The sequence below is a fragment of the Ceratina calcarata genome, unplaced genomic scaffold (genome assembly GCF_001652005.2).
Source record: "Ceratina calcarata isolate Rehan_Ccalc_2016 unplaced genomic scaffold, ASM165200v1 scaffold136, whole genome shotgun sequence".
Lineage (NCBI taxonomy): Eukaryota > Metazoa > Arthropoda > Insecta > Hymenoptera > Apidae > Ceratina > Ceratina calcarata.
The window spans coordinates 159,452-171,478 of NW_017134690.1; the positions used below are offsets into that span (position 1 = coordinate 159,452).

The following is a 12,027-nucleotide window of genomic DNA, read 5'->3' on the forward strand; positions in this document are numbered from 1 at the left end:
AGAAGTAAAATAGCTACTTTTATTTTAAGATTAACTTTTCCTCAGTTCTTACTTTAACCATGAAAATAATTGACCGTGTGTCGACCGTTTTAAAAACTGAGTTACAATTTGCTAGTTCGATCATGCGAAGAGTGAACGCAAGGCGAAAGTTCGCAAGCGTTGAAATGTAGGACGGAACGCATTAATTCGAGCAAACTTAGGCGATATAATTAAACACGAAATTCCTGGGATCATCGATCCCGGCGCCGGGGTGCCCAGCTGTCATCCGTAGGTCCTCCGCTATCAGCGAAAGGTCTCGTCTTCAGCTGGGTACGCGCAGAAATCGGCGCCAAGTTCCTAAGACGGTGCCCCGTTTTACTCGAATAACGAAGCAAGTTTCGACGACGGCGCCACGTTTTCACGCTTCAACCCCTCTAATAGATATATGCATAACGGTGAGACCGCAAATCCTTCAATTATGAAACAATGAAATAGTTAGAACCCCCAGGTTCTAGAGGTCTGTCCTTCCTCCCTTGCGCCATATACCTACACACGGAGGCTCCGCGACAACGACGCTATGGTGCCAACTGACGCCAACTTCTCGCGCTAACTTGCTACCGTTGTTTCGTTGAGTTAACCAGCTAACTTCGTAGCAATCTACTCAGTCCTCCCGTTTCTCTCGCCCGTGCCCTTCCGTTCACAGTCCTCGTCCCACCTGGAGACTCGCGCGCTAGTCACAACTACGTCTACTCTTACGCGGCTACGTCTGCGGTTGAACGCGCGAATCCTTGCCCCGTGTTCGGGGAACAGGCTTGCGGAGCATTCTACGATGCATGAAAGATCTCGGAGACCACGAATCGTTACGTAAAACGTTTCAGCTAGCTGGTTGTGTAAGACTGCGGTCGATTTCGAACTTTCGAATGTAGAGTCCCTCGGGGGCTTTTATTACTTTCAGAAAAAATATGTACATCTATTGGTGTTCGTGAATTCCAATAATTATAGATTTACTTAAATGTTTATAATTACCGGAAAATAATAGGAGAATGATTCTTATTAAATCGCAATACCTATCTATATAAATTTCTCCGAATAGATCCTACAAGGAAAATCTTGAAGAAAATGTTAGTACTCTATTCTTATGCCAGTAATTCTAGTCTTATGTTGTAATTCGTACATAATAATGTTTTTCACATCTCATTATCATGCAAAGAAGCGGTGTGCATAAATTTCCAAGAAAACATGAAACATTTACCACGGGACAATAGGTTTCTTACTTCCACCTGCACTGTTTCCTCCGCTCCGTCATTTCAAGTATGTTCAGCGGTCACAAGACCAGAAAAAATACAGCAATAGTGTTATTATTCATAATAATATTTTGTGATTTAGAAATAAGTATACCCTATGACACACTCCGAAATATGTAAAGAACCTACAGTCCAAATTCCAGTACAACTACTTAAATTGTTCTTGAAATTTTTACTAACGTACGAAGAACAAACATTTTCTCTTTGTATAATAATAAGATGAACTGATCTTTTGAGATACAAAATGTTCTAAGTGCCACGATATTTATATTCAAATGCAAATAGCGAAGTCTAATGGGTTTTCTCTAATAGCCATCTCTAATTGAATATCCATGTTTTAATCGTTCAAAAAGAGAGTTTCAGTTTCAGACTACGCAGGCGAGTAAGTTTTAAGTGCAATGGATTTTAAGCCGTCACAAGTTTTGCTTTTGTTTCTCGGACAGGGACGTTCACTTGGAACGTTACAAACGATGTTAAGGGTAGAACGAATTGGAATTTCAAAGGCAACTTTCTTAACTTCACGTTTGCTCCGTACTAAGTAAAATCTTCAACGTTATTGTGATCCGGCTATACAGTATTTAGACAACGCTTAAAATTCGCAATTTTCTACTAGAATCGTCATATTATATCAGAATAATAAAACCTACACAAAATTCATGATTAAAATACGTACGTGCAAACACGATTTTTCTAACTATTATACAGAGTGTTCGATAACCGATGGTACAAGCAAAAAAGGGGCGATTCTATATGAAGAAATAGAATAAAATTTTTTGTTCTCGAGAAAATCGATTTTGAATTTTCGCTGGATACGCATAAAAGTGAGAGATTTTTATATCAACGTTACCAAGCCTGGATTGATGGTGATGGAACAATTGCATGATCACCACACTCTCCGGACCTGACTCCGCTTGAAGTTTACTTATGGCGTCATATTAAATCGTGTATTCTGAAGAAATTAAAAGTTGCGAGCAATTAAAAGAAAAGATTATTCTAGCCTTTTACACATTAAAACAATAGAATACATTATTATCATAGAAATTTAATTAGCAGAGGAATTAGAGCAGAATTATCTGTTTGGCAGAATAGGCAACATTTTCAGCAATTTCTGTAATAATAAACTTTGTAATTACTTCGACATCCTTTTCGTTGAGTGTTCCTAAATTTCCGGTACGATGTACATGCATAATCTGTTCAACAATACATTTGAACTGCACTGAAACCATGTTAAGCAGTAGGTCGAGGAGTTTCTGGTTAGAATCCGAAATCACTATCGTTCATTGCAGACCTGGTACCATCAGCGACATGTACTCCATGTTTTATCTCTAGCGAAGAGGAACAGAGATCGATAAACGAAAAAAAAAGACCGATTAAGGTAGGAGGAGGTGAAACGGAATGGAGTGGCTTGTGTGTTCACAAATGCACCGAGTGGTATGGTACCAATGATAATCTGCGAAGCACAATCCGCCCATATACTACAGATAAGATTCCCCCATGTGATCCATAGCGTATGGGTCGCAAACGCCCCCTTTCGATGAGCAAACAGCTTTCACGGTTTCATGACGTTCCACTCGAACAAACAGCGAGAATTAAAAAATTATTGATCGTCGTATTATTACATTTGACGTACGTGACAACACGTGATTATCGCTAATAATCAGCTTGTATGATACTGCGAAGATCTACTCGCGGTAAACTCGTGATTACAACCCTTTCTCACCATCGAAACGAATTTTTATTGGACACGAACGAAGTCGTACAAAATAAAGATGTAAAAAGGTAATGCCAGAACCGTAGATCCAATTTCGTTACGGCAGGAGGGAGGGAGGCAATTCATTTTTACCATTACGGCAGGACCATGTGCGTAATTCGTTCGACCCTCACGCGTCGGGTGATATATTTCGGTAAGGGTGCCGACCGAAACCGGATACCAAAGATTCGTCTTCCCGGAGGTGTCCAATTTTACGGCTGATCTAAGTCGTAAGAGAGACCACTCGGTTTCCACCCCGCCGTGCGCCACGGAACGTTTCGTTTTCGGGTTGTGCCCAACGGAACGCCGCCGCTGAATCCCTTCGAATTCGTTCGTGTAACGTAAGCGACACAGGTCAGGCAACTGAATAAATTAGCGGTAGATACGAACGAAACAAAGCAGCTGAATAATGCAACGATATCGCGGGGTACGATTCGGATTTCGGTAGATAACGTAAACGGATGCAAATGCTTTATACAAGGGGCTGTTTTTAATTGAACGACTAATTTCGAGACCGCAGATACATAAATGACAATAAATGGTAATGCACGTCAAGCACGTTTAATTATTCAATGCTGTTGCGGACAAATTGCATTCGTTGGAGTTAATCATCAATAAACGATGGATACAACAGGCCGCGTTGATTGGTTTGTGACTGTCCTCTATGAATTTGTTCAGTTGTGTTAATAACAGTACTGCCCTGACGAGTAATGCTTTATCTCTACAGGACTGACATGTTAAGGGTATTTATAAATACTCTTAAATCATTTTATTAAATTGTTATGTACAATTGCAAAATTTGCGAATTTATCACATACTAGCCATGAATGTTGTACAACTCTTTTGAAATTTTTATCTGCCAATTATTAAACAATATCAAACTTTTTCATTACAATCACTATTGATGGGTAATCGACGAAGCTGAATAAATGTCGCAGTACGAAAAGCGTTACGATTTGTTTGTAATTTGCATAATTAGAAACGTATCGCTTATACGTAATTGTAATAAAGATGCTCGACAACCGTTGTCCATTTAGCTTTAATATCAACCCTGGGTCCCCGTGTACCGGCATGAACGAGCAATTTTCTCGCGTAAGGGACACGAGTTTCACCCCGCGAAAGTATAGCCAGCCGTTGTGTAATTTAACCAACAGCCGAGAGCATGCCCCAATTACAGAAGTATGCCTTCCGTTTCGGGCATGCATTACGCGCGTATAGCGCCGAGAGTTCAAGTGTGTACGTATCTACATGTGCATATGTAAATGAGCACGCGCACACATCCAGTCCGGTGGAGTATCGACCATCTCGCTTGCGTGCCCGGTGGAACGCGCGGCTCGATTCGTTCCGACCTTTTCTATCGCAGTAATAACCTTCGCCGGGTTATCGCTGTATCGGAAAGGCAATAATTTTTCCATTCTTCCGGCAGCGTTTCGAATCGAGGGGACGACACCGCGGCCCGGTCGCGTGGCCAAGGTACCTCGAATCTTAACGGAAGCGCGAAGATATATGTATATATGTACATGTACGACGGGCGGCGGGACAGCCGCGTGACTCGGCGACCCGCGAAAATGTAAATTGGAACGATCATCACGCGTGCATGCGACAACGCCACTCATAATTCTCCGGCGGACGTCTCCATCCGATCGTGGACTCCTTAAGTAATTGCGTCAGGCGATCTAGCGAAGGGTTTTATGTGATTCGCATAGAAGACAGTTCCCTAAATCGATGTAATCCTTCGAATGCGAATTACGATACAAATGATATACTTGATTCAACGAACGGCGCGTTGCGTACCTTTTCCAATCGTAATTACTGCTTACACGTATTTCAATGCGACCGCGCGACAGCCACCGATAAATCTTCGTAAGAAGATTCCCGTCTATCTATCGTAGATCGGCTCTCTCTCTGCCTCTCTCATACATCGTAGTACCTGAAGCTTGTTGCACGATCCCTCGTCGACTTTGATGCACGAGAATCGATAATGAATGAGGGGGCGGGCAGATCATTCGCTGATACTTTAATTTGAATGCATGCGTTGCTTTTGATGGATTAGACGCTGCCTGTCAAGAGCGTGCTACTGATATTTCCGAAAGTCGTCACCTGACGAGGCAGCGAATATGCTAATTTAAAAAGCCTTCGTCTCCAGGCGTTAGAATTATAAAGTACAAGGCAAACATGCATATTCTAAACGTCACTTTAAATACCATCGATCGCAGACTGAAGATGCTTCTCTTTTTTTATCATCATACCATGTGGAATATGAGATTTATTTACCTGTACAGCATGTACGAAAGATCAATATATATTTTTTATTTCTATCATTTAAACTTAATATCTCAAATTTTTAAATTGCACTTTTTAAAAAATATATAAACCTTAGCATCAGAAGAATTAATAAACATTTCAACACGGGAAAGGTAAGAAATTTTTAATTCGTGTAATTGTTGAATCAAAACAAGACGCTGTGAATCATACAGGTCAGACTAGCAGAGAGTATATCCTGAACTGATTAACCACAGCGGTACTTTGGACGGTTTAATGAAATCACGAGAAAGACTCTTACCATCAAGCCATGCTTTTAGGAATTAATGCTTTACTGGATTTGTACAAATATCAATACTCAATTTCCGAACGTAGAAAAGAATAAAAGACGCAGTCATTAAAAAATGTTATCTTGCATAATTAAATCTTCATTTCGATAAATGAGGTCTCCCATCAGAACTGTTACACAGAACATGTTCAAGTCGTGTCATTCACATGAATATTCCTTTTCAACTTCTCCGGTTAAACAGTGTTGAAAGCAACCCCTTGAACGTCGGGGGTTATAGCACGCAGAAGCAGGCAGGCGGAGAGAGAAATCAGCGTGAAATCAAGAGTCGTATCCATCACCGGTTGAAAAGCGTTCCCCTTTGTGTCCAAATCCGAGGTCGGTTCAGCGACAATCGAATCTGGCCGTCCTCGCGATGCATTTGGCAATGCTCGAACCATAAAGGCTGGCGTCGACCGCGAATATCTGGCATTCAGTCGGAAAATTAGTCCTTGGGATACACAATAAACGGGGTTAAGCGCGTTTTCTTTTCAAGCGGACATTCGGATGGCGCTCGTAGATTCTGGGTTTCATTCCACGGGGTGGAACGCGAAATCCCGTTGCTTTCTTATACTTCTGCCTTTCTCCTTTTATTTTATATATTTTTTTTCTCCTTGCCTCGTCGACCGCTGTTTCTTGCCCTCGCCGCTGGACCCTTCTCAAGGTTTTTCTTCAGCCGCGGCCAGTAAAACTCTACGGAAATGGATTCCGGAATGGGCACGGGGGGGATAAATGTAAGACGAGATGCAGGAAGGAAACGAACCGACTACCGAAATGCTAAAAGGAGCTCGAACCGTTCCAAATATTTCTGCTTGGACCGGGGCGCACTACTTGTTGAAAGACCGATTCAGCGGACCCACCCGGCCGGTCATTATTATATAGGACGTAAGAATTTTCAAGCTCGCCTGGATAAGAAGTCGACGCTCGCTTATTGTGATATCGGGGAATATTGACTTGGCCAGATTAAGACTATTGACTTCCATCGTTTCGAATATACATTGATCCGCGGTCTTTTGTCCTCGTTTTATCGAACTGAATGCCTCCGGACCGTTTCGACGCTGCAGTACGACAGGTTTTCTAGTAAATGAAAGACCGAAGACAGCCTTGTCACAGAGTGAATTGAAATTTCTTAGAGGAGTGTTGGAAACGTTAGGAAGTGCATAACATTAGAAGTACTAAACCAGTCGAAATGAGATTTAAATGGAATTAGCGAAGTATCTATGCAAAATTGTAGTAACTGTTTTAAAAAAGTTCGCTTTAAGACCGTCTCTTATGTGATTCTGTTGTTTCATCGTTCGAATCAATCATTTTAACAAATTGTTTGACGTTTCATTCGACGATTAATGAATTACGTAATTGAACTCGGATAACACTGCGATATTACTGTACGACAGTCACGGCTGTAGGTGCATGCAAGTGTCAAGCCGAAGATAGTACTCTGACCGACATCTAGCATAGCGTGCACAGCCACGCTATCTAACTGTTCCTATCGTACATTTATGTAGCGGAGTTATATAGAAACGATAGTGACTCACGTAGGAAGGAAGCGTGAATTTCTTAGTTATAAAGTTTATTGAATCGATTCGACAAAGTGAAATAATAATGAGTACCAATCGTAACGTGGGTCTATCGCTAACGAAGTTGGAAGCTGTTCATTGATCGTTGAAGCGTAATCGATCTGGTCATTCGTAATAGTCTGCAGGGCAGAGTAAAAGAAGAGGAAGGAAATTAATATTGAATTTCGAAAACTAAATATGCGATGAATTCTATACAACTTTTGTAAACTATTTTACTGTCTATAATTAAGTGGGTCAGCTGTCTTGAACTCCGATTTATATAACTTTGTCCGTACTAATTATTATGCATATGTATAGAATTAATAATGTGTATTTAAGAATTAATATAATAAATGTAAAATTTAGAATAAAAATATTTTATGAATAAAAACCATGGAAAATGGAGATGAAAGATATTCAGGATTTAAAATGTATATAATGGAAATATTTCATGACTTTCAACGATATTGAGGACTTTGTGAACATTCATTTTACACATTTTCAATCTGTTAGTGAATGATAAATTTTGGAATTTTATGGACAAGTGTGTAGGTATTTGTATAGGTAAGCTATGTTAATAAAAACCAAATGTATTCATCACGAATGCCAAAGATATTGAGGATTTTGTAAATATACATTTTACACATTTTCAATGAATTGAATGATTCACGATAAATTCTGAAATTGTATGGCCAAGTGTATATGTATAGGTAAGCTACGTTAATAAAAACCAAACATATTCATCAAACTTAAAAAATTTTAATAAATATATAGAAACTCGTTTTATTCCAGTAGGGCAGTGAATTTTGAAAAATCCACAAATTGATTTGTAAGAAATTAGAGAAAACATATCTTCGATACTTCATCGCATTAAAGAAATATTGACAAAACCTATTTTCACTTTTATTCGATCCAGTAATTTTACTTTCGATATTTTGTATTTATTTGCATTTTACTGCATACTGTGTCTGCAAAATTACTGAAAATTCGCATAAATACACAAACATCTACAATCTACTTATGATACTCAGAAGTATCTTACAAAGCTCCTATTCAATACTTAACTCGTTTTTGAGATTTCTGCTATTATACAAACAGTTTCTCTCCCATATAACATTAAGACATTTAAAAAAAAACCAAATATATGAGGATTTCCATATAAGCAATATTGCGACGCAGGTGAATTTCGCCCAGCCACAATCCACCTGTGCACAGTCACATTGTCCGACGACTATTCAATAAGCATAATTTAGCAACAGGAGGAGGTAGCGAGACATTGACGCGCGAGGAAAACCGGGTTATAATTTCTCCGCTACTCTAAATAATTCGTTGCGATACGTATACATATACCGCGAGTTATTTCATTGAATTTAAGGGAGGTGCAAACGGTCGCGGACACGGTCCAACAAACTACTCGTTCAGACAGCAATTCTACGGGCATCGCCGATATTACATACTACCCAGCGCCAAGTTTCCCCACCGGCGGGGGCTACAGCATTTGCAATTCATATCGTGTCTCATGCATGCACGATGGAGTGACTACTGTGACCGCGCTATGTCATCGGCTATGTTCCGTGTAAGTGCTCACGTCCAGTATACAGGGTGGACCCATCCGAAGGTTGCCATCCGATCCTCTTCTCAATGGTGATACATAGTGCGAGTTTAAAGGACATTTATGAAGAGTAATCCTCTTCGAATACGTTTCGGTTTTAGTTTAATACTTGGCCGTCTAAAACAAGCAGCTTAGGGGAGGTGACGGGGGGTTGGGGGGACAACGTACAATATTGTCTTTTTGGAAGAAGCATGCCTACTCGCAAATCCTTTCCCTAGCCGCTGTCCCGTTTGATAAAGCTTTGTCTGCTACTCTACTTCCAGTTTGGCCTAGTTCCGTTCGAGCCGATGCATGGAAACAACTGATGCACGGATCACGATGACGAAAATGGGAACAACGGAAACATAGATTTTCGTGCGGACCGTTGCCGACTAGAGTACGGGGAAAGATATTTGGTACCGCCATTGTATTACTCCATTCTTGCCCTCATTTATATTCAAATCTAGAGAATATTAAAATCTTTTAACTCTTTCATTGTTCATCTCCACTCAGTTCCGATTAATTCCAAGTTGCATTTTTAATTCCGACAAATTGGTTATAATTCTGATGAATCCGATTAGTTATAATTATAATACTGATTTTAATTCTTTACTGCAGTCGCAAACATGTAAATGCAGGATGCTATAAATAATTTGACGATAATCTAAATAATTTTTTTGAAAGAAGAATAGAGTAATGTCAATCATCAATATGAATTACTGTTATAAAAGAAATTTGCTTATACACGTGTATGTCTAAAGTCTATTTTGATACGTTTGTTGAACTGCCAAGAATCTCAGGCAGTGTTTCACTTTATTGTATGCCAAGATGATAAATTTAGAAGTGCCTTGAAGAAAGAAATCCTTTTGAGGTTGTACTCTTTTCAGCTCTAAATGCTGCGAGTATAGTAAACGAAAAATGAATACAATTCATTTCACTTATCAATACTGCAATTTCACAATGCACTACATGAATTTTAATGCCATAAAACATGAGGAATAGAAAATTATTTGAATTAGTACTGACGTTATTTTATGAACTATATATATCAAGAAATTAATATGTCCCATAAATATTTATTACTCTCTTTCATGAATTATATTAATTCCCTCATGAATTGATCAATGAAGCTCGAGCTTATAACCAACCGATAATTGAATCTTATTCGCATCGATGTGATCCGATTCGCATCTGAAAAATTCACGTTGTAACTCCCGTAGGGCCGATATCGCGGAAATGCGTCGTGGCAGAAGAAAGAAATTCGGGCGCAACCGTGGGGCTGAAACCGAATCGGCTATCGAATTTTACCCGGACCGTGCTATTCGATCGAGATTCATGGTTGGAGATTCAACGTGTTACGCTCTTCCTAACTGCGCTTTGTTCAACCGATGGCAAAAAAGAGAGGGGAAAAAAAGAAAAATCGGTCGACCGGCGTATTAAAAAGTCGTGTGCCTATCGATAGCTCGTTACAAAAGCGGCCCCGTTGAAAGCAGATACCGGCGGCTACAAAAGCCCGACCCGACCCTCGTCCAGCGACGCGTTTAAAATCACGCGGGAAAAATCTTTGTGCGGCCGATGATAAAGTAAATGTCGAAAAATATCACACCTCGCGCCCGTACATGAAATATCATCGCGCGGGAAGGGTGGGGGAACCGCGCGTCGGCGGGATTCAACAGGAGTGAATTCATTCTGAAAGCTCGGTTCACGCGAGGCGTTAGATATCTCGCGATCCGCTCGATAAATTTTAATCAAACGTGAGGAAAATTATCGTCTGACCCTCCGCGTTAAATACTCTCTATACCATCTGCGTTTAGCTTTCCTACCTTCTAATACTTGTTAAACGAGCAATTTTTAGGAGTACTTACAAGGAAAATATAGTCGAAAAAAATACCCTTGCTCGCCTTCTATAAAAATATAAATATCATATAATATAATTAACTTGCAGATTAATTTGAATACAATACTGCTTTTACAGTTTAAATGAAAAAGATGTCAATTGAACGGAAGACTGTACATCACAAAGGATTCACTTCACGGGATTTTGGCCACGATTCGGGTACTTCACGGTGGATTTGCGTCACGGAGAAGGGACACTTTCAGGGAGACAATTAGACAACGCGAGAACGCGTTAAAGTGGATGTACAGACGGCGGTGCACGCGGAGTTATTTAGCAACGGAATCACGAAGTACAAACAATTTCGTTAACGAGCTTCGGCTATTAGGGACGATTGGAAGTCGATTCTTGGGATAGTTGCCCTTCGTGGGTGAAATCGTTCGTGCATTGCGTGTGGAACTCCGCGGAGTTGGGTTGCGTGTCACGTGCGAACCGGATCTATCCGTGCGTGTGCGATTTCCATGGTGCACGCTCCGATAGAAATGCGTTCCTCTCTTTCAGGTCGAGCGACATCCCGCAACATTTGTTGTCCATTTCTGGGATCTATCAATTTTTCTTTTAATAGAAATCTATCTAAAATCATTTCCGACTTTTCTATGATCGATTATAAAAATGAAGCCACTGAGAAGATAAAAAAGGAACAATCGAATTTATATAAAAAATTCGAATTAGTTCATTGATCGTCCAACGTAATTAACCTAGTGCGAATTTATACATGTAACAAATAAACGAGTACAGAATTTGTGTGAATGTCGAGGACCGGAAATGAAGAAAGGGATACAAGAAAGAAATAGAAAGGGAACATATCGTAGTTGTAAAGGGATGCGCATACACGCGTTCAAGACACATAGACGTGAGCCAGTGCGACCCTATAGCTTGTTGCGGATTATGTAGACCCGCGTTGGAACATGTGTTCGTTATATCGCTCCGACGGAGTTAGCAACTCTTGGCTAAGGCTTCCCTTGGCCCCCTCACTCCTTGCTACCTGAGAGGCTGCCTACGTTCACCTACACGAAACCAACACCCGCGCACGTCTTTGCTACCTTACCGGATCGTAAATATTTCACGTTGATGTGACGTGAATTAAGCGGCTTAAATGGATTAAGGGATAAATATCTGGTATTGGTGGACGTCTTTTTAACCTGTTCGGTATTCGTGTCTTCTCTATATGTCATTGGAATCGATGTTAAGGACACTGCGGATCAGTTTTTTTCGTATTTGTACAAACACGGTTACAGCTTAAACCATGTCAGCCATTTTATTAAAGGAGAGTGAAATTCTCAGATTTTCGTTAATAAGAATTGAATAACTTTTTTAATAGGCTAGCAAAATTTCTAAAATTTTGTACAGTGTTTTATTAATGTAA

At 40.1% G+C, this 12,027-nt stretch overlaps 1 protein-coding gene and 1 long non-coding RNA gene across 2 annotated transcripts in view; one reads left to right on the top strand and one right to left on the bottom strand.

The window, feature by feature from the left end:
- Positions 1–12,027, bottom strand: part of LOC108629652 (putative uncharacterized protein DDB_G0285119) — a 162,488-nt gene that overhangs the window by 123,748 nt on the left and 26,713 nt on the right. The gene's annotated exons all lie outside the window — the stretch shown is intronic.
- On the top strand, positions 8,675–11,249 carry LOC113464916 (uncharacterized). The gene is made up of 3 exons (XR_003389785.1): positions 8,675–8,752; positions 9,052–9,183; positions 10,743–11,249. It is a non-coding gene; the product is annotated as an uncharacterized LOC113464916 (long non-coding RNA).